This window comes from Molossus molossus, unplaced genomic scaffold, assembly GCF_014108415.1.
Source record: "Molossus molossus isolate mMolMol1 unplaced genomic scaffold, mMolMol1.p scaffold_m16_p_4, whole genome shotgun sequence".
NCBI classification, from domain to species: Eukaryota; Metazoa; Chordata; class Mammalia; order Chiroptera; family Molossidae; genus Molossus; species Molossus molossus.
In genome coordinates, this window is record NW_023425377.1 from 64,343,843 (window position 1) to 64,366,128 (window position 22,286).

A 22,286-nucleotide genomic window follows, 5' to 3' on the forward strand; every position below is an offset into this window, starting at 1 on the left:
TGTGAGCTCCCGGATGTGCTCCCCACCTTCTGCTTACTTCTCAGGAGACAGTGCCTTCGCTCCCGGACAGTGGTGCTCCTCTGGGGGGGGGGGGGGGGCGGCGGGAACAGGCTGACTGTCTGACACATGAGAAGAGAATGCAGCTCTGCCATGTGACCCAGAGCAACACACAGCTGCCTGGGCCTCAGTTTCCTCATAAGTAAGAAAAAGGCAAAGGGTCACCTTGAGAACTAACAGAGGTTGCACGTGTGATAGTGAAGAAAAAGTCTGATGGCTGAAATGACAGGGCTGCATCAGTGCGTGCCTCCCGTCCACATACCAGGACAACTGAAGATGTCCTATTCACGGGCAATCTGTAACTATGATTTCTTATAAAATTATCTTGACGTTTGAGTCTTTCTATGTTTTAGGTCAATAGAATACGGAATCCAAGATGACGACATTTTTGTCTGGCATAAAATAGGTGCTCAGGAAACATGTTCAAGGATTAAAAGAACAATAAACAAATAGATGGCTTCACCTTGCTAATTTGTTCTCTCATTGATCCCTCGCCCAGATTCTTATAACCAGAAGACTGTCTTTTTTTGTTGTTTGGTTTGCTTGTGGCTTTTTTTGTGGATCAATATTAAATTTTTTTCTTTTTATCTTTGTTGTTGAAAGTATGACAGATGTTCGTCCCTTTTTTTCCCCATTGACACCCTCCTCCCACTACCTTCCTCCACCTGGCCTTCACCACACTGTTGTTTTTGTCCATTGGTTGTGCATATGTGCATATAAGTTCTTTGCTTTATCTCTTCCCACCTTCCTACCCCCCTTTTCTCTGAGGTTTTACAGTCTGTTCCCTACTTCCATGTCTCTGGATCTGTTTTACTCTTCAGCTTACTTTGTTCATTATATTCCACAAATAAGAGAGATCATGTGTTACTTGTCTTACTTTGACTGTCTTATTTTACTTAGCATAATATTCTCCAGGTCATCTCAAGGGGTTACAGATGTTTCTTTATTATAGCTGTATAGTATTCCATTGTGTATATGTAGCACAGCTTTTTTATCCACTCATCTACTGATGGGCACTTGGGCTGTTTCCAGATCTTAGCTATTGTAAATAGCATTGCTAAGGAGCATATATTCTTTCTGATTTGTGTTTCAGGCTTCTTAGGGTATATTCCTAGAAGTGGGATCACTGGGTCAAATGGCAATTCAATTTTTAATTTTTTGAGGTAACACCATATTGTTTTCCATAGTGACTGCACCAGTCTACATTCCCATCAGCAGTATATTAAAATACCCTTTTCTCCAAATCTTCACCAGCACTTGTTTGATGATTTGTTGATGGTAGCTATTCTGGCAGGTGTGAGGTGACCTCTTATAGTCATTTCAATTTGTATCTCTCCAATAATAAGTGATGTTGAGCATTTTTTATATGTTTCTCGGCCATTTGCATGTCCCGTTTGCAGAAGTGTTTATTCAGGTCCTCTACTCATTTTTTAATTGAAGATAGTTTGTCTTCCTTTTGTTGAGTTGTATGAGTACTCTATATATTTTGGAAATTAACCCCTTATCCTATGTGTCGTTGGCAAATATATTCTTCCATATAGTGGGTTCCCTTTTCATTTTGATACTGATTTCTTTATCTGTGTACAAGTTTTTAAGTTTGATGTAGTTCCATTTATTGATTTTTTTCTTTGTTTCTCTTGCCTTAGGCAAGGTATTGGTGAAAATTCTGCTACTTGTGATATCTGAGATTTTGCTGCTTGAATTTTCTTCTAGAATTTTTATGGTTTCACAAGTTACATTTAAGCCTTTTGTCCATTTTGAGTTTATTCTTGTGTTCGATGTAAATTGGTGATCTAGTTTCTTTTTCTTTTTTCCTTTTTTTGCATGTAACTGTCCAATTTTCCCAACACCATTTATTGAAGAGACTGTCTTTACTCTATTGTATGCTCTTGCCTCCTTTGTCAAATATTAATTGCACATAATGTCTTGGGTCGATTTCTGGGTTCTCTGTTCTGTTCCATTAAACCATACGCCTGTTCTTGTGCCAATACCAGGCTGTTTTGATTACAACAGCTTTTTAGTATAACCTAAAATCTGGAATTGTGATCCCTCCAACTTTGTTCTTCTTCTTCAAGATTGCTGTGGCTATTTGGGGTCTTTTTTGGTTCCATATAAACTTTTGGAAAATTTGTTCTAGATCTGTGAAGTACACCGTTGGTATTTTAATAGGGATCTCATTGAATCTATAGATTGCTTTGGGTAGTATGGACACCTTAATGATGATTCTTTCAATCCATGAACATAGTATATGCTTCCACTTTTTCATATCTTCCTCTATTTCTTTTTCCAATGTCCTATAGTTTTCTGAGAACAGGTCTTTTACCTCCTTGGTTAAGTTTATTCCTAGGTATCTTAATTTTTTGTTGCAAAACTAAATGAGGTTATTTTTTTAGTTTCTCTTTCTAAGCATTCATTACTGGCATATAAAAATGCCATTGATTTCTGTATGTTAATTTTGTATTTTGCTACTTTGCGAAATTCATTTATTAAATATAGGAGACTTTTGGTGGAGTCTTTAGGATTTTCTATGTACAATATCATGTCATCTGAGAATAATGACAGTTTCACTTTCTCCTTTCCAATTTGGATGACTTTTATTTTATTATTTTTGTCTGATCACTGTGGCTAAGACTTCCAGCACTATGTTGAATTAGAGTAGTGAAAGTGAACATCCCTGTCATCTTCCTGCTCTTAAGGAAAATGCTTTTAGTTTTTGCCCATTGAGTATGAAGTTGGTCATAGGTTTGTCATATATGGCCTTTATTATGTTGAGGTATGATCCTTCTATTCCCACTTTGCTGAGATTTTATATCAAAAATGGCATTGGATTTTGTCAAATGCTTTTTCTGCATCTATTGATATGATCATATGATTTCTATCTTTCATTTTGTTTATGTAGTATATCACATTTATTGATTTGCAAGTATTGTACCAGCCTTGCATGCCTAGGATAAATCTCACTTTGTCGTGGTGAATACTTTTTTTTTTAATGTATTGCTATATTTGATTTGCTGATATTTTGTTGAGGATTTTGGTGTCTGTGTTCACTAGGGATATTGGCCTGTAACTTTGTCTCTTTGTGTAGAGTCTTTACCTGATTTTGGGATTAGGGTTATTCTGATCTCATAAAAAGTTTGGAAGTTGTTCTTCCTTTTGAATTTTTTGAAATAGTTTGAGGAAAATAGGTGTTATTTCTTCTTTGAATGTTTGGTAAAACTCTCCTGTGAAGCCGTCTGGGCATGGCTTTTGTTTTCTGAGTTTATTGATTACTGCTTCAATTTCACTAGTTGTTAGTCTGTTTCAGTTTTCTGACTCTTCTGTTTGAAAGTTGGAAGACTGCATGATTCTAGGAATTCTCTTATTTTGCCTACATTGTCCAAGTTTTGGGCATATAACTGTTCGTAGTATTTTCTTAGAAGCCTTTGTATGTCTGTGATGTCAGTTGTTACTTCACCTCTTTAGTTTCTGGTTTTATTTATTTGGGTCCTCTCTTTGCTTCTTGGTGTGTCTGGCTAAAGGTTGATCAATCTTGTATATCTTTTCAAAAATACAGCTCTTGGTTTCATAGATCTTTTGTATTGTTTTATTTTTTTCTATGTCATTTATTTCTGCTTCGCTCTCATCTTTATTATTTCTTTCCTTCTACTTCCTCTGGGTTTTTCTTTTTGTTCTCTTTCTACTTATTTAAGTTGTAGGGTTAGATAATTCATTCTAATTTTTTCCTGTTTCTTGAGGTAGGCCTGTAAATGCTATGAACTTCCCTCTCAGGACTGCTTTTGCTGTGTCCCATAGGTTTTGTGTTGTAGTGTGTTCATTTTCATTGGTTTCCAGGAAGTTTTCTTTTTCTTCTTTGATCTCATTGGTAACTTGTTCATTGTTCAATAACATGCTATTTAGCCTCCATGTATTTGAATGTTTTTGAGTGTTTTTGTTGTAATTGATTTCCAGTTTCATGCCATTGTGATTTGAGAAGATGCTTAATATGATTACAGTCTTCTTAAACTTGTAGAGATTTAGTTTGTGTCCTAACATGTTGTCTGTCTCTGAGAATGTCCAGTGTGCACTTGAGAAGAATGCATCTTCTTCAGCTTTAGGGTAAAATGTTCTGTAAATATCAATTAAATCCCTCTGCTCTAGTGCCTCATTTAGGGTTTCTGTTTCCTTGTTGATTTTTTCTGTCCAGGAGATGTACCCAGTGATGTCAGTGGGATGTTAAAATCCCCTGATTGTATTGCTGTTGATCTCTCCCTTGAAATTCTCCAGAAGTTTTAAAATATATTTTGGTGCTCTTGTATTGGGTACATATATGACTACCAGGGTTATAGCCTCTTGTTGTATTGATGTCTTTAATATTATGAAATAACCTTCTTTGTCTCTTACTATGGCCTTCATTTTGAAGTCTATTTTATCAGATGTGGGTATTGCTATCCCTGCTTTATTTTTGTTTCCATTTGCATGAAAAATTTTTTTCCATCCCTTCACTTTCATCCTGTGTGAGTCTTTTGTTCTGAGATGGGTCTCTTGTAGACAGTATATATGTGGATCATTTTCTTTTTTTTATCCTCACCAGAAAACTTTTTTTTTTTTTTTTTTTTTGCATTTATCTTTAGATAGAGTGGGAGGAAGAGAAGGAGGTGAGAGAGAGAAACATCGATGTGAGAGAGACACATCGAGTGGTTGCCACTCACATGACCCCAACTGGGGCCAGGGACAAACTGCAACCAAGGTATGTGCCATTAACAGGAACCAAACCCAGGACTCTTCAGTCTGTGGGCCAAAGCTCTAACTGCTGAACCAAAATGGCTAGCAGGGGGTCATTCTTTCTTATCCATTCAGCTACCCTATGTCTTTTGATTGGGGCATTTAAGCCATTTAGATTTAAGGTTATTATTGATAGTTACTTTTTTTTTTTTTTTTTTGCCATTTGTATTCTTTATGCCTGTGTTCCTCTCTCTATATATTTCTTCTTCTTACAACAGTCCCTTTAGCATTTCTTGTAGTGCTGGTTTGGTAGCACTACAACTCCTTTAGTTGTTGTTTTTTGTTTTTTGTTTGTTTGTTGTTTTTTTTGTCTGTGAAGCTCTTTTATTCTCCTTCAATTTTGAATGATAGCCTTGCTGGGTAGAGTAGTCTTGGATTCAATCCCTTACTTTGCATTACTTTGTATACTTCATGCCACTCCCTTCTGGCTTGCTGTGTTTCTATTGAGAAATTAGCTGACAGTCTAATGAGAGCTCCTCTGTAGGTAATTATCTGTCTTTCTCATGTGTGCTGGATCTCTTGCATTCTTCTCCTTCTGGTATCCCTATGATGCGAATGTTTTTATGTTTTGTGTTGTCCCAAAGCTTCCTGAGACTCTCCTACTGCTTTTTAATTTTTTTTCGATTTGCTACTCCAATTGGGTGTGTTTTTTCTACTTTTTCTTCTAATTCACTGATTTGGGCTTCAGCATCTTCTAATCTACTATTGAATCCTTCCAGGGTATTTTGTAGTTCAGCTATGTCATTCTTCATTTCCACTTGACTTTTATTCATAGCTTCTACTTCTTTTTTCATGCCTATATAGTTTCACTGTGTTCTTTATTATTCTTATTGAGTTGCTTGTAATTCTCATTAAGTTGTTTGAGCACACTTATAACCACTACTTGGAATTCTTTATCTGATAAATTGTTTGCCTCCATTTCATTTAGTTCCTTTTCTGATGATTCCCTCCTTTTCTTTCATTTGGGGGTTGTTTATTTGTCTCATTTTATCAGTCTGGTAGTCTAGGGCCAGGTTGGGCAGGCTGGGTCCTGGGAGCAAGTCAGTGTACCCAGAGGCATTGGCTCATGTGTGCTGGATCTATGATCCAGTCCAGTCATCTGAGGGTGTTAGCGGCTCTCAGAGGTGGCAGCAAGGCTGGTGGCTCTTTGCTGCAGTGGGGCCAGTAGGACTGTGACTCTCTGCTGCTAACAGCTCCTCCTGCCCAGAGCACCTAAACACCCATTCTGGGTTCTCCCACCTACAGGCAGCTGCCCACCCACACTCACACCCACTCACACTCTCACTCTGGTCCTGCCACCGCCATGTTCAACACTGTCCTCTTACTGCATCATGTTCATATGTGGTTCAAGGCTATCTCTATAATTTTATTTCCTATGAATCAAACACTGATTATCAAATGTGCACTTATAAAACATAAGTTTGGGGGTCCATAGGGAATAAATAATAAAATGTGGTTTTATCCCCTAAAGAACTTATAATTTGTTTGAGGTGGGGAATGCCAAGTGAACAAGGCAAACAGTAGGTAATAGAGGAGAAGAGCTGAGGTGAACAGAGATTTCTTGAAGTTTATGGTATTTGAACTGGGTCTGGGAGGACATATGACCTGAGGTTCCCCAAGCAAATGCCATCTAAAATAAGACTACCTTTCTTTGGTTATCTAATTGTCCTTAAAATAGTTAAAGTCTGTTGGCTTTATAAATAAAACTGGGTGTGCAACTTAGTGATAATACACAAGTTTGAATTTATAAATTATGGCAGACTCCACTAATTGCCTGCCCAATATTTCTTCTTGCTTTCTTCCTTACTGCCAGAAACCCAATCCTGTTTGGGGGTGGCAATGTGCCCAGGTAAATGTATTCAATTTTCCACACTTCATCCCAGTCAAAGGAGTTCATCTGGACAATGAGATAAAGCAGAAGTTACTGGGTGGGGCTTTTAAGTAGCAGTAATATTCAAAGTAAGTAACAACCACTTATAAAGAATACCTGGTATAAACTGCTGGTAAATATAGCCCTATTCCAGGAAAGTTCTTTAACTGAAACATACCCTTCCCCTTCTTCCTGCCTAGCACATGGAGACCCAATGCCTGGAGGCATAGCAGCCATCATTCAGTGACAAAGAGGAAAGGCAAACATGCTTAAAGGTAATAGTGGTAAAGATGCTAGTGATGACAGGTCAGGAAGAGAGAGAAATCTAGATCTTCAATGACTTTCTTGACTAGTTGTACCTAAGGACTGCCTATTGCCAGACCACATGTTACATTTGATAAATTAACCCCTTATTTATTTAAGCCACTCTTAGATATATTTTCTATTGCTGGCACCTGAATGGAATCCTAACTGATATAGTCATCAGGCCATATTTAACTGTAAGAGTATGATTGGCTTATAATCTCCAAAGGATTTGAGGTTTACTCATGCCTGGTCACTCAGTGCCCCCCTTTCCAATGCCTGTCTTGTCTGAATACGAATAACTCCAACACCCAGATGGCCACAAAATAGATGACCCACTAGGGTCCAGCATACACCTAGTCTGCATTGTTACTCCTCTATGTTCTAAGTCCCATTGACCAGTGTGCAATCCTGTCCCAACAAGACAAGAAATGATATCATTTCATTGGTGAGTTGCAGGCTGTCAGAATAAAATGTTCTCTTCCCTACTTTCAGTGTGTGCCAAACCCTGCCTAGACCAGTGACAAATTGTAACTCTGAACTTTCTTCTCTGGTTAGAAACCTTCTGATTTCTTCACTCGATCTTAGGAGGCCAGGAGGTGGCTTGCTTTGATTTTCTTGTTTGCCTATTTTTTGTGAGTCGGTGTCTCACTGAGTTGGAGATAAACCAACCTGGTTAGTGAGTCAGCTCTGGAACTGGAAACTGGATCTCAGCTCAATTAGTACTTAAGGGAAAAGTTCAGGGGGTTTGGAAAAGGAAAGGGGCATTTGAGGGATAGTAACCAAAGGCATGCAAGTAGAAAAATATTTAATTTTGTGCATGGGACCTTCAGTACTGTAGCCTCATAAGGCTAGAAACAACATTTATGGGAGATTTGCAAAAAAAAAAAAAAAAATCTGGGAAGATAAGCTAGGACCACACTGTTGGATGCTGGGCTAAAAAAAAAATTGGACTTTATCACATAATAATGAAAAAAATGTTTTAATTGTAGAATTCTCTTTCAGTTTCAAAATGCTATCACCTATTTAAGGCCATCTGATTCTCACACAACCTCTGGGGTATGTGTAATACTAGTTTCTCTTATCTTTGTTTGAGGGAAAGGGACTCAAGGTATAAAATGATCCATAACTAAAAATAATGTAATAGATTGAGACTCAAAACTGGGTCTTTAGCCTCTTAATCCAGGGTTCCTTTCACTCTACCCTGCCGAGAACAGGAATGATGTGACTGTAATCATGCGTTTATGCAGACAGTGGGAGGTAGGTGTGGAAGCAGAGGGACCAGCAAGGGCAATTTTGAAATGGCTCGGTGTTAGGTAAAAGGGTTTGAATTAAACTTATGTCAAGAATGTGATGAAAGAGAGGAAGGAAGACAAGCGTTCTGGTAAGGAGGACTCAGCAATACAGGAGACGTTTACTTACTCAATTTCTATCCAACCAGCTCTCCAGATGGACCCATGGTCTTCATCTCCTCCATAAAACGAAATGGCTGATGCCCATGGGAAAGTGAATGCTTGTGATGAGCAGGTGACCATCTGGTTCACTGAACCTCTGCTCCCACCAGTTCAGTTTGTTACTAATCTTGTTTATTTCTATTATTTTTGTTATATAATGACATGACAATGAATTGTTACAAATGATGCTGTTATGTAAACCAGGTTTGATGCTTCAAGAATAGTAATAAAGATGAGTCACAATTCTTTCATTTCCTTTGCAAAATATTTAGTGTTTGCTCTGCTTTTAGAAAACCTGAAAATCTTAGATCATGAATTAAGGATATGGTTTATGCAAGAAACTTATCAAAGAAATTAAACCAGCAGACTCACGCTCAGTGAAAGGCCTTGACCCTGCAGCAAAAGATTGGCTTTCTCTCTTTAAAATAAAACATTTCAAGTATTTAAGTAGCATTTCTTCATTTTAATTGATTCTTTTTTTCAGTTAGTTACCTATCAATTCTGGCCCCGTAGAGAGTTTCTTCTACAGTTAAAATCACAGAAAGCTGAACGGAACATTGGAGATAAGCTAATTCAGGGATTATCTAACCTTGTGTATCAGAATCCCTGAAAGTTAGGTAAACACAAATTACTGGGCCTCAATCAAGATCTCTGATTCATCGGTTCTGAGAATTTGGTTTTCTAACACATTTTCAGGTGAAGATGATGCTGGTGGGCCAGGAGCCACACCTTGGGAACTACTGAAACCACCTATCTCTGAGGAAGTTCTAAGGTTTGGGGCTGGGAGGGGTTCCCTCAAGCTCACATGTGGGGTGGAGTAACAAGGAAGCTGAGACCAGCACCCAGGTCTCCTGGATGTCAACACAGAGACCTTCCCATTGCCCCCTACTATCAAAATGAAAAGTGTAATATTTGTGATGGATCTACAGATGGCCACAATTTCCTTAACACTCTTTCCGTCCACAGGTAGCATCGACATCCCCTCTAATGATCTGAGCTGGTTCTATAATTGCATGACCAGTACCATATGGTAGAAGTATCCAGACCCAGTCTTAAGACAGTAGTGGCTTCCACTTACTGTCTCTTGGAACTTTCGCTCTGGGTGCTCTGAGCTCCCATCCTGGACACCTGACCACCTTGCCGCCACCAAGCTGGAGAGGCCATGTGTAGGCACTCTGGTCAATAGTTCTCGGTGAGCCCAGCCTTCAGCCACCCCCAGCAAGGAGACAGGCAGAAGAGTGCACCATTGCACATTCTCCAGACCTGCCGACTCCGCGGTGAGTACCAGTGACCTCTGTTGATGCCATGTGAAAAGAATGATGCTTGGCCCAGATATCTGACCCACAGTCATGAGGTATATTAAAATGGTTGTTGTTTTCAGCCATTAAGTTTTGGGGTACTTTGTTATACAGCCATAGATAACTGGAACAATATTGAAAAGACAGAGCTGTAAGGACCCGGGGTTCTATTTACAGGCTGAACTTTGAGACAAAAGCACTCTGTGTGAAATGTAATAATGGGTGACTGATGAGAAGTTGGTGTGTAGTGAAAACAAAAAGGCAACATTGACTGAGGTTTTGCTCTGCAGACTGTGAGTACACTTGGTAATATGTACCAAAATAAAGAGGCAGAGACAGGGCTAATTTTTAGAGAATATTTGGGGAGCCCTGGCCGGCTTGGCTCAGCGGTTAGAGCTTTGGCCCTCAGACCAAACTGTCATAGGTTCGATTTCGGTCAAGGGCACATACCTTGGTTGCAGTTCATCCCCAGCCCTGGTTGGGGTCGTACGGGAGGCAGCCAATTGATATGTCTCTCTCACATTGATGCTACTCTCTCTCTCTCTCTTTCTCCCCCTCCCACTCTGGCTGAAGATAAATGGAAAAAATATCCGTGGGTGAGGATTTAAAAAGTAAAATAGAGAATATTTGGGGAGTAGAGAGGTTGTTGTGGGGATGAAGTTGTTAGGTACAATTTTAGACACTTCAAGTTTCCCAGCCAGAATGCCCAACCTCCACTCCAGCTCCTGATGTCTCTCATCTGGCCTTCCACTGCTGAGTTTGCGCCCACACTCCTTCCTAATCCAGGCTGATCTGGTCTGGCTCATCTCAGCCCTGCTTCTGCACTGTTTAGCACTACCACTGGGTTTTTTCACATGCTTCTCCCAAATACAGTTGTAAACTCATGATGAACACAAGTTGCCTTTTACCTTCTCAATGCTGAACGCAGTCCTGTGCACACCTGGTGTCGCCCACATTCCCGCCAAGTGGGAAGTGTGTGGATGGCTCACATGACGCCAGCAGGAGGCAGAAGGGGTGGGTCGGGGTGGAGCACCGCGGGCGGGCTGGCATCCTCTCGGTGCTGCCACCGTGCTGAGCTGCAGCCTCAGCGACGTGTGTCTCTGAAGGTTACTTTGAAGAGCAATGTCCACCTCAGTCTGCTACATTTGGGGCTGTTCATAAAGATATCACTCTTGTGTGTGGATATGAACATATATATTACTGTTTTATCTGTTTGGCAATTCAAGTAAATTTTTCTTGCTAGTCTAATTCTCAGAATTGGTATCCAAGTTCAGAGTTTACATCAAGTCTTCTCTCTGCCATTTCGATCCTGACAATCCCCTGGGACCCTAAGAGCCCTTCACTCCTATTCAATTAGTCTATCAGCAAATGCTTTTGATCTTCTTACTCTGCCAAGCACTGTTCTATGGAGGAAAAAACTACAACGTTCCCTGGGGTTTGAAAGAAAGAAAGTTCACATCCAACACGGCTCAAATCAGGCCCTGCTTCACAGAGAGGTAGTGTTTGAAATTACCCTGTAAAATATGAACAAAATTTAACAGACAGAAGTGATGGGGAGGGAGCTGCGGGTCCAAGAGGCATTTATCCTCAGATGAGAAGAACACGAGGGAAGCGAGGTACCAGAGCACGGGGCGTGCGCAGAAGGTGCGTTGGGGATGTCCACACAAGGCCTTGGGTATCAGGGCACTGAACTTGGCTTGGATTTGGTCACTGAGTTATGGAATTAGATGGACAGGATTTTATTCACATCTGATTCCTCTCCACAGTCCCTAACATTATGCTTTATATGTGGTAAGTGATTATTCAATGTCTGTTGATTGATCGATGAACGGCCAATGCCAGCACTGCTTGTCTCCGGATCTTTTGGAGACTTAATTCTCCCTCTTTCTTCTCTGGCATTCAGGCAACATTTATTCTAAGAAATGACTCTGACTTTAGAGACAAAGGAGAAGAAAAAATCCCAGTAACACAGAGGCCGCCAAAGCAGAACCATTTTTAAGTGGAATGATTTCTCCCTACCCAAACTTCACCGCAAGGCCCCATTGCAGAGCTGCAGAGCCCGGCACGAAGGAACCATCAATTACAGGCCTCCAGACATCGGGGACAGAGAGCCACAGTTCCCACCGGAGTTGGTTGTACATTTCTCCTTGCAAAGCATCCAAAGCGGATTGGAATCCTGGCTGATAAGCTTGTGGAAAGAGAGCTGAGGCAAAGAGCAAAGGCATTAAATAATATATAGATTTTCACAAAAGATCATTTCTGCGTAAAGGCTGGCTGCTCACATTGGTGACCAGGTTCAGGAAGGACAGAGGCTGCACCGCTGACAGTGGAGGGCACAGGGCCGATGCAATCAATAGTGGCACAGTGACCATGTCTAATGGGCTTTTAAATGCCCACACTGGAAGTCCAAATTTCTAGGAGGGCTATAAGGTCAAGGCAATTTATCTTTGTTCTGTTCATGCACTTGAAAACACCTTTCCTGCTCTAGGGCACAATCACCTATCCAGTGGTAAGAGTTAAAATTCCAGACACACCCACCCCAGGGGGACACTTTCCCACCTCCAACTTTTCAGAAACAAGTTCATCCGTGAGATTCCCAAATATTCGAGGGTCCACACCCTCCGTCTTCCCCAAGAGCCCCATCCCTACCAGCCCTTCAGAGCTCGTGCACTTCCATGAGATGGCAGCCCGGCAGCACAGGGAGGGCAGCAGGCAGCTCCCGGGCAGCTGCGGGGGTGCTTCGGCGAACGGTGGTTTGTACTGAATGCTAAGTACAGGGAAGGGAAGGGTGACGCGCTTTCATCTTAGAACCTTTCTACTTTCACAGAGAGGAAGCAGACAGTGTCAACAATAAAAAGTAAACTTAAAAAGAAAAGGAGTTTTGCCCTCCACTGATTGTCTCTTGTGTGTAAATTCCTTTGCCTAATCATCAAGGACCTACCTTCCGATGCCTGGCCCACCGGTCCCCGAGTCCGCATCCTCTGATGTCCCCTTCTCCCTCCGCTCCCACAGGCCTGCCTCTGTCTGTGCACATGATGTTCTCCTCTCCTGTCTGCTTTCCAAATCCATCCTGCTTGCGGCCCCACCTTCTCTATGAAACCAACTATGGCTCTTCCCACGAACATGCACAGACTCTCCGAAACAGGCAGGACTCTGCCAGACACTTGTTTTCTTCACATTGCTTGGGGAGCGTACAGTTTCTATTTCTGTCTAAATTATCATTTTTTAAGGGGGGAAGCCTGCCTTTTCGTCTACATCTCCCAGGAAGCACTATGGCTTGCAGAGTGTAAGACTCAATGAACATTTGTTAATAACGAGACCCGTCTATGTGTTTAACTCATTAGCCCACAGAGGCCGGCAAAGAGATGAGGGGAACATGCAGCTCATTTGAAGAGATAAGAGACTTTAAGCCAGCCAGCTGCTGACCACCCCACCACCCCAGTCTTTTTATTTATCACTTCATTGGTCATTGCTCTTGTGGCTGTGGCTGTTCTTTTATTCAGTAATGATGATGATCGAGTATCTGATGATAACAATGACAATAATGACAAATACTTAATATTTACTGAGCATTTACTAAGTACTCAGTGCTGTTTTAAGCACTTAACCCATGTGGTCTCATTGCCATCACCGGAGAAGGTATTGTCATCTTGATGCGGAGGAAGGTGAGGCAGAGAACATTAGTAACCTGCCTGAGATCATCCAGTTGAAAGGACAGAGCTGGGGTTCGAGCCCAAGCCGTCCACCTCGAGAGCCGAAGCCCTGGGAGGTGCGTTAGTGCTCCCACTTCCTCTCACCTTGTTTGTACAGTGCCCAGAGTGCCAGGGAAGCCATACCCGTCCCCTAAAGACATTAGAACTTATTTAGCACTTTATTTTTTTTAAGTGCCCTGCATAACTCATTTGATCTTGATAAGAGAGCTCTGTGGAAGGTGGGCCGAGTGTTTCTATACTTAGGAAGAGATAGGGAGATGGAGGCCTTGCCTTGGAGTGTAAAGTCCACCAGTGGGGGCAGGAAACACGCACCAGAAACACCAGACGCTAGAGGACGGGAAGAGCCACGACCCTACAACCCACCCTTCATTTCACAGCAAAGCAACTGAGGCACCAACAGGTGACTTGCGCAGGACGGTGCCACAAACACACATCTAGAACTAAATTGTGTGACTCCTTGTCATGTCCTTCTATGGCACTGCCATGGCCCTGAGCATGCTCCCCAAAAATGAACAGTGAGAAGAGAGTTCTGGTCAAGTGTGCTGGGACCTTCTCCAGCCTGTGTCTGCTTCTTAGAGAGTCACAATTCACAGGCTCCAAAAAATCATGCAAAACACTTCATAAAATCACTTGACCAAAGAAGTTCTTTAATAACACCCATTAATATTCCTTTGCAGAATTAATACTCTGTGGAAGTCAATGTGGGAAACAATGCATAACAGTTATATTGGGATATATGTATATAAATAAATGCAATTTTTTTCCCGCTCTTGGGACTAGACATGTAAAGAAAATAGTTCCTCTTTTTCTTTCTTCTTACCTCTGAGACTCCCATCCCGACACCATCACCAAATCTCTGCATCACACTCCTCTACGCTACAATAAAACATACATGGAAAAAAACTTCGCCCACTTAGATGAAACATAATAGAAAATTAATCTCTCCAAAGAAGCACCTGTATTCTTGCAAGTATACACACCACATATACACACGTGTGCCTTGAGTTCTAGTGCTTGTTTTTTTTTAGTTTCTTAGGCTTGTCACATTACTGCCTTTGCATAAGTGAAGATCATATCTCCTCTGTTCCTTTGAAATTTGTTTGTAAAAGATAATATTAGCCTGGTCAGGCCACCAGGACAAAATACCACAGACTGGCTTAAACAACAGATGTATCTCTCAGTGGAAATGTATCTCTCACCTTTCTGGAGGCTGGAAGTCCAAAATCAAGGTGTGGCAAGGTAGGTTTCATTCTTGGCTTCTTCTCTTGGCTTTCAGGAGGCCACCATCTCACTGTGTGCTCATGTGACCTCTTCTTGGCACCGTGTGTACGCTAGAAGGGATGTGTGTATGTGTGTGTGTGTGTGTGTGTGTGTGTGTATGAGAGAGAAAGAGAGAGAATAAGAGGTCCTTTGAGAGTGAGGCTCTAGTGTCTCTTATAAGGACCTTAATTCCTATGGGATCAGGGCTCCACCCTATTGATCTCATTTAGCCTTAATTACCCATCTCCAAATACAGCCACACTGGGTGTTAGGGCTTCAGTGTATGGATTTTGCAAGGACGGAATTCAATCCACAACACAGATGAAGTTGATAATGATGACAGCAAGGAAGGTCATGTTTATGGTGGCCAGAGAGGTCTCAGTGGTAGATCGAAGTTGATTTTAAAAACGAAAGAAAGAAAATTGAGCAAACTATTCACACCCTGCCGCCTCACATCCTTTTCCCAACTTGGGGAAAGAAATAAAGAATTTCAATGGATCGTAACAGCTATGTCTGAAAAATTTAATCTCTTATGAGCTGGAGTTAGGTGGCAAATTTATATTAAGATAGAAATAACTGACATTCTTTTCTCCGAGCACATCTTCGTGGTGGGGCAGACTGGAAACCTGAAGCAGCAGCAGGCTGAGCTCACCAAGGACACACCTCCCCTCAGTGTGTCCGGGGAGCCAACCACGCCCTGGTGGCCAGAGTCCCAGGGGCCAAGCTTCTCCATCTGACCTCTGTGACCGCCACGGGCAGCACTGTGGGCGACCACAACCTCTCCCCTGGGCCGAACCCCCACTCACCTGCCCAGTGCAGCCAGCCAAGCAGGAGCCCAGGAGCCCAGGGAGAGAGGAGAGGGCATGAGGGCTGGAAAGGGCATCACTCTCTGCAGGGCTAAGGGCCGCCTTCGATGTTCTAAGAAAGACCTCACTGATCACTTCCTTCCTCGTTATTCTAAGACGACGGTAATTTCATGCAAACACGCCTTCCTCCGCACGCAGCTTCTGACTGCCACGGTTCTTGTTTGGTGCTGGCCCCCAGCGATGCTAATGAACGGCTCCGGATCATTTTTATTCATTTTGCACATTTCGCTCACAGTACTTCATGTGACTTATGTAGCCCCTGCAGCTCATATTTCTATTTGAATTGCAGGGCAAGTAGTGAGTTTTAACATTCCAACTGCACACACATTCTTCTTTCCCTCGAAATGAAAGATCATTTGAACTTTGAATTGCATTAGCATGACATTTTTCTACTAAATTACCCTGGCTGCACTCAACAGCCTGAAAAGAAACAAACCTCTTTTAACTCCATAGGCTGTGAGTGAATAAATAGCAGAGGAGACGTCAACAGACAGGAAGGGGGCACAACCCAGCAAGGCTGGGCACTGCCCCGCATGGGGAGCCCATCTGTGACGCCGGCCGAGAGCTGGGAGCCAGCTCGGCCCCTTCCAGGCCAGGCCACGGTCGGGTCATCAGGATGGATGGCAGAGAAAGTTAATGGTTCTCAGCAGCTGTTGCTTTGTAAAAAAAAAAAAAAAAATGAGGTGCTGCTTCTCCTATTGCTTTTAGAGAGTAATGTTTGCTTCTTCTTGTATTATAATCATAGGAAATGTTCATTGTGGGAAATCTAGGAAACACAAAAAGAATAAAGAAGAAAATGAAAACCACTCAAGCTCTCACCACTTACACAGAGAAACTATGGCTTTTGGGGTATTTTCCAAGTCCTTTTGGGGGAGGGGAAGAGCTCTATTCAATAGTACATGTGCATAGCATAACGGTGTTTCTCGAGGTGTTGTTTTCTCCATAAATTCTAAAATATATTATATAAATGATTTGAATCTTCTTTTTACTTGACATTTCTTCTGTGAGCATTTTCCCATTGTTTTAAAACTCAGGATTTATAGTGACTGCAGTATGTTTTATCACAGGAGTATATGGTAACTGATTTCATCATTTATAGGTATACACTGATGTCAGTTCCAAGGTGTGCGTTTAGAAACAATGTTATGAGAAACATCTTTTTGCACATATCATCTGAAAACTGATACTGGTTACCACTTCTTAAGCACCTACTACATGCCAAGAGACACTTCCCAGAGAATGTTACATATATCAACATAATAATCCTAATATATAATATATTAGCCCTTGTAATCTTCCTTAGAGGTAGTCATTATTCTCCACATTTATGGACAAAGGCATTGAGGTGCAGAGGTGAACTGCAGGTGCAGGGCCACCAGGCAGAAAGAAATGATCTGGGAGTGGACCCCAGCAGTGTTTGACTCCAATGTCCATGCTCTTTCATCGGTGCCCTGGGTGTTAACACGACGCACCCACGACTCCCACGGCCCTTCTCTAAAGATTATAGGAAAAGGTGTCCAAGGTCACCTACGTAAAAACCCATGTCTGCTCCAGAAGTCTATATCGTTGCCCAGTCAGAATGCCAGGAGCTCAGCAGGAGCTGGAGATTTGCCTCCCTCAAGGAACAAGCAGTGGTTGTCTGGAGGCTGGTTGGGAAGTGGACAGTCTGCTTTGGACAGATGCAGACACAGGTCCTCAGCTGGTCGCTGTCTGCAGCAGGGGTCGGTAGGAGCCACCTGGACAGGGACTTCAGACAGGAGTCCTGCTGGGTGCAGGGCGAGGGTGGGCACCAAGAGTGGAAAAAGAAGTGGTATCTTCTCAACACTTGTAGCATGAAAACCCAGTGATGTGTTTGACATTTTCTGTTTAAGAAGGTGGCATGGACCCCCTTTGCAGGTTGACGTGAAAACGTGTTACTCCTGCTGAGTGAGTTGCTGGTGATAAGCTAGCATCTGGGTGGATGTATCACAGTTACCCTGCAAAGGGCACAGAGAAACATTTACTCACATGAAATTCCACAATAAAGAAACCATCTCACACTCTTCTCCTCCTCAAGATCTATGCAAGGCTGCTTTGGCCTAGTGGGATGGAAATGGGATCCACGGGTCCCCCTCCTCTTCACCACCTCTCAGGGTAAGATCTCAGTGAGCTCCACGTGGTGTAACCATACGGGCACCAGCCATGGGCACAGTGGGCTGTGCACCCATAATTCACAGAGTCTGTGCATGGCCCCAGGAAAGTTGACTATGCCCCATCCCCCGGGTTCGGGCTATTTCAGGGGGCTCTTTACTCCTCTACCACATGGTGTGAGATAGGGAGCCACATTTGGCACAGAAGCGAGAGCTGAACCTGAGCTCAGCTGGAAACTCCTGGAAAAGTTACACCAGGGTTTGCAGCAGAAAGAGGTAGTGAGAACCAGGCTTGCACTGGAGCTGGATCTGCAGTGTCATCCTGACAACGCCAGCTATTATTAGCATGTGGCCTCAGGTCAGTCAGCAAACTTCTCTGAACCTCAGTTTCTTCATCTACAAAATTAACTCATTTATTTATTTATTCAATTTTAGTCATTGACTGCCTCCCATGCTAACAGTAGGTAACACCTATTGAGTGATCACTAAGTGCTAGAACCTTGATAAGCGCTGTTTAAACATTGGGCAATGAAATACGCATGATGTCTGCCTTTGTGGAGTTTGCAATCCAACGAGAGTAAACACTGTGAACAAGTAACCATTTAAACGCAGATTGGAGCCAATACTATTACATAAATACACAAAATGCAACAAGAATGAGAAACATCAGGATGATACTTTCTCTTGTAGGAGATATAAAAGACCCAGCAAAATACCTGACATTAGTACCTAAACAATAAATCAATTGTTATTGTTACTTTTATTAAGTGGATATCAACTGGACCTTCTTGTCTCTTGAGATCTGTTTAGATAAAAAAACTTCAACCTCCACTTCCACTCTTTTTAGACATCTAAAATGCACTCCAAAATGTCTGTAAAATTTCTAAGGGACATTCCTCTAATCCTCTGGCTCTGAGTTCTTGTTCACTCAGTTTATGGGTCATCCAACCATCTTATACATGCTCCTTCTGTAACGTGCCGTAGTGACCCAGTTGGGAAATCCAATCTGACCTTGGTTTCACTGTAGATAAATAAATGAGTGAATAACACTCAGGCATAGCATTCGTGTGTTTAATAGACTTGAATGAAGGCATAGGAGAGAGGCAGAGGGGCCTGTATATGGCAGCAAAGAAAAAAAAACTTAAAATTGAATACTACGCTTTTTCTCTCTGAAATGCCCTTAGGCCTTGCGTGCGCTACTTCTCTCCATGTACTTCACAGTTCACCATCAACCTTTTTTGCAGGTAGCAAACCCTTTGGTTTTGCTTGTTTTTTTTTTATTGTTCTTGCAACTGTTAACATCTATGTTCTCAGAGTTTCACCTTCTGTTCTAGACATCTTATCAAGATGTCTTCTCAAAGACAGTGTTCTCCCAGAAAAAAATTGTGCTGCAAACTAATTACCTATATATGTTCCCCTGCTTTATTGTTATTGTCAAAATGAATGTCATTATTAACATTAAGATTAAGCCTGACACCTGAGACAGAGTTTCACAGATGTAGTCTCCATAAACCAAATTCCTTGTATATGAGGGTGAGGATCCAGGACATCCGGGTTTCCCAGAATGGACCTCCCCAGGAGCCTCACACACCATACGATGGGTAACAATGAGGTTACATCTGCCTCACTGTGGTCTACACCATTTGTTCTTTCCAAATTTAGCTACTTAAAGTACCTAAAACTCCAGAGCTTGAGGATCCAGTCTTCCATCTCTCTTCTCTTCCTTATCTCAAAAATTAGATTCCTTGAAATATTTTTTCCCTGGTAATTCAACAGTGAATCAGTCTAGGAATTAATTAATGAAGCCTTTGAAAGCCCAGAGCGCACCAGAATCAATGGGCAGAGATCACAGCAATGCGCTCCGGACACACCGAATGCAGGGGCATCAGTGAATTTCACCCAGCATCTGCCGACCATACTTATGGGAAATGAATTCTTCCAAGATCTTTAGGAAATCACTCCTTGTCACATCACAGACCAAAAGGCAAACATATGACAGAGTTTTTTCTCCCTGGTCTCACTGACCCAACTGTTTCATTATATTCTTATGGAATAGAAGCTCTCCTTTTCCACTGGATTTCAGCGTGAGGAAACATCAGGTCTGGAACTGCCATCAGTGTCCAGAGGCCACCATGTGGAAATGGCACAAAGGAAAGAAGAGCTGAAAGAAAGAGGCCCGGCCTGACTCCATCATTTAGCCCTAGATCTACAGCATCTACAGCCAGCCAGCCCTATCCCTGGACTTGCAGTCACTTGAGTTAATCAGCATTCTCTTTTGCTTAAAATATCTTGCTCAGTTTGTTTGTTTGTTTGTTTTGTCCCATGAATAAAGACAAGTTCTACCAGGTACACAGATCTCGTGGTAGGTCAGAAATCTGCTTCCTAATCCACCCACTCTTAATCCTTCTCTTGGGGTCCAATGGTGATCCCACAGGGGCTTCTCCTAGGCCGGAACAAGTGTCCATGTGTGTTTCAGGGCAGGAATTCAACCCACATTTGCTCCAGACAAAGAGATGAAAGCAGACACCTAGACTCAGAAACAGGCAGAAGCGGGTCCCTCACTTGCCACCGATGGCCTGCCTCGCCAATCCCACGCCCTGCCGCTGCCTTGCAGAAATGCTTCAAATGCATGAAGTCCTTCACTGGATTAGGTCAGTGCTCATGTGAAAGATAAAAAAAAATTAGTGCAGATGCCTGAGCCTTAATGCTTCATGATGTAGACCTTTCAGCCAATGCTGTAGACATTGCTAGGGGGCCATGGGGAAGAACAGTGATTAATGAACAGAGCTGGGGAAGTTCCAAAGTAACAAAAGATGGTGTGACCATTGCAGTGTCCATTGACTTAAAAGGTAAATATAAAAATATCAGCATTAAACTTGTTCACGATGTCACCAATACTACAAATGAAGAGGCTGGGGATGACATCACTGTTGCTACGGTACTGGTGTGCTCTCCTGCAAGGGAGGCTTTGAGAGGATTAGCCAAGGTGCTGATCCAGTGAAAATCAGGAGAGGTGCGCTGCTAGCTGTTGATGCCATAATTTCTGAACAGTCTTAAGAAGCCATCTGAACCTGTGACAACCCCTGAAGAAATAGGTCAGGTTGCTACAGTTTCTGCAAATGAAGACAAAGAAATTAGCAACATCATTTCTGACACAATGAAAAAGTTTGGAAGAAAGGGCGTCATCACTGTAAAGGATGGAAAAACACTGAATGATGAATTAGAAATGATTGAAGGCATGAAGTTTGATTGAGGTTCTATTTCTCCATACTTTATTAATACAGCAAAAGTTCAGAAATGTGAAGTCCAAGATGCCTATGTTCTACTGAGTGAACAGAAAATTTCTAGTGTTCAGTCCATTGTGCCTACTCTTAAACCTGCCAATGCTCACCATGAGCCCTTGGTCATAACCACTGAAGATGTGGATGGAGACGCTCTTAGTACATTCATTTTGAATAGGTTAAAAGTTGGTCTTCAGATTGTAGCAGTCAAAGCTCCAGGTTTTGGTGACAATAGAAAGAACCTGCTCAAACATATGGTCATTGCTACTTGGTGGTGCAGTGTTTGAAGAAGAAGGATTAACTCTGAATCATGAAGATGTTCAGCCTCATGACTTGGGCAAAGTTGGAGAGGTCATTGTAACCAAAGATGGTGCCATGCTCTTAAAAGGCAAAGGTGACAAGGCTCAAATTGAAAAATGTATTCAAGAAATCATCGAGCAGTTAGATATCACAACTAGTGAATATGAAAAGGAAAAGCTAAATGAATGTCTGGCAAAACTCTGAGATGGAGTAGCTGTGGTTGGTGGGACAAGTGATTTTGAACTGAATGAAAAGAAAGACAGAGTAACAGATGCCATCAATACTGCCCGAGCTGCTGTTGAGAAAGACATTGTTCTGGGAGGGGGTCCTGCCTTGTTTCGATGCATTCCAGCCTTGGACTCATTAACTCCAGCTAAGGAAGATAAAAAAAAGTTGGTATGGGAATTATTTAAAAAGCACTCAAAAAGTTTGCAGTGACCATTGCTAAAAATGCAGGTGTTAAGGGATCGTTGATAGTTGAGAAAATTATGCCAAGTTCCTTAGGAATTGGTTATGACACTATAATTGGAGATTTTGTGAATATGGTGGGAAAAGGAATCATTGATTCAACTAAGTTTAGAAGAACTGCTTTATTGGATGCTGCAGGAGTGGCCTCTCTGTTAACAACAACAGAAGCTGTAGTCAACAGGAATTCAGAACGAATAGAGAGCCTGGGATGGGCGGGATGGGAGGGACGGGAAGTGATATAGGAAGAGGTATGTTCTAACCCTAGATAGTGCTTTACTGTCATTAATAGGAACTGTGAGAAGAAGTTCAAGGCCATGCTCCTCACCTACAACTTCAGAGAAGTCAGCTAAAGGGAATGGCTGAAGAAAAGGCTGGCTGATGTTTAGGAAAATCACATAACCATCAATTACTGGTTTCTGTTGACAACACACAATGATTTACTGCTGTCATTGTCCATGCTCACAGACTATTTATTTTGTTTTTTTGTTTTTTGTTTTTTATCCTCACCCGAGGACACTTTTCCATT

General features: G+C 42.1%; 1 pseudogene; it reads left to right on the forward strand.

Annotated features, from left to right (window-relative positions):
- Positions 1–18,253: 18,253 nt before the first annotated feature.
- On the forward strand, positions 18,254–21,279 carry LOC118643812 (annotated as a pseudogene).
- The last annotated feature ends 1,007 nt before the right edge of the window (positions 21,280–22,286 follow it).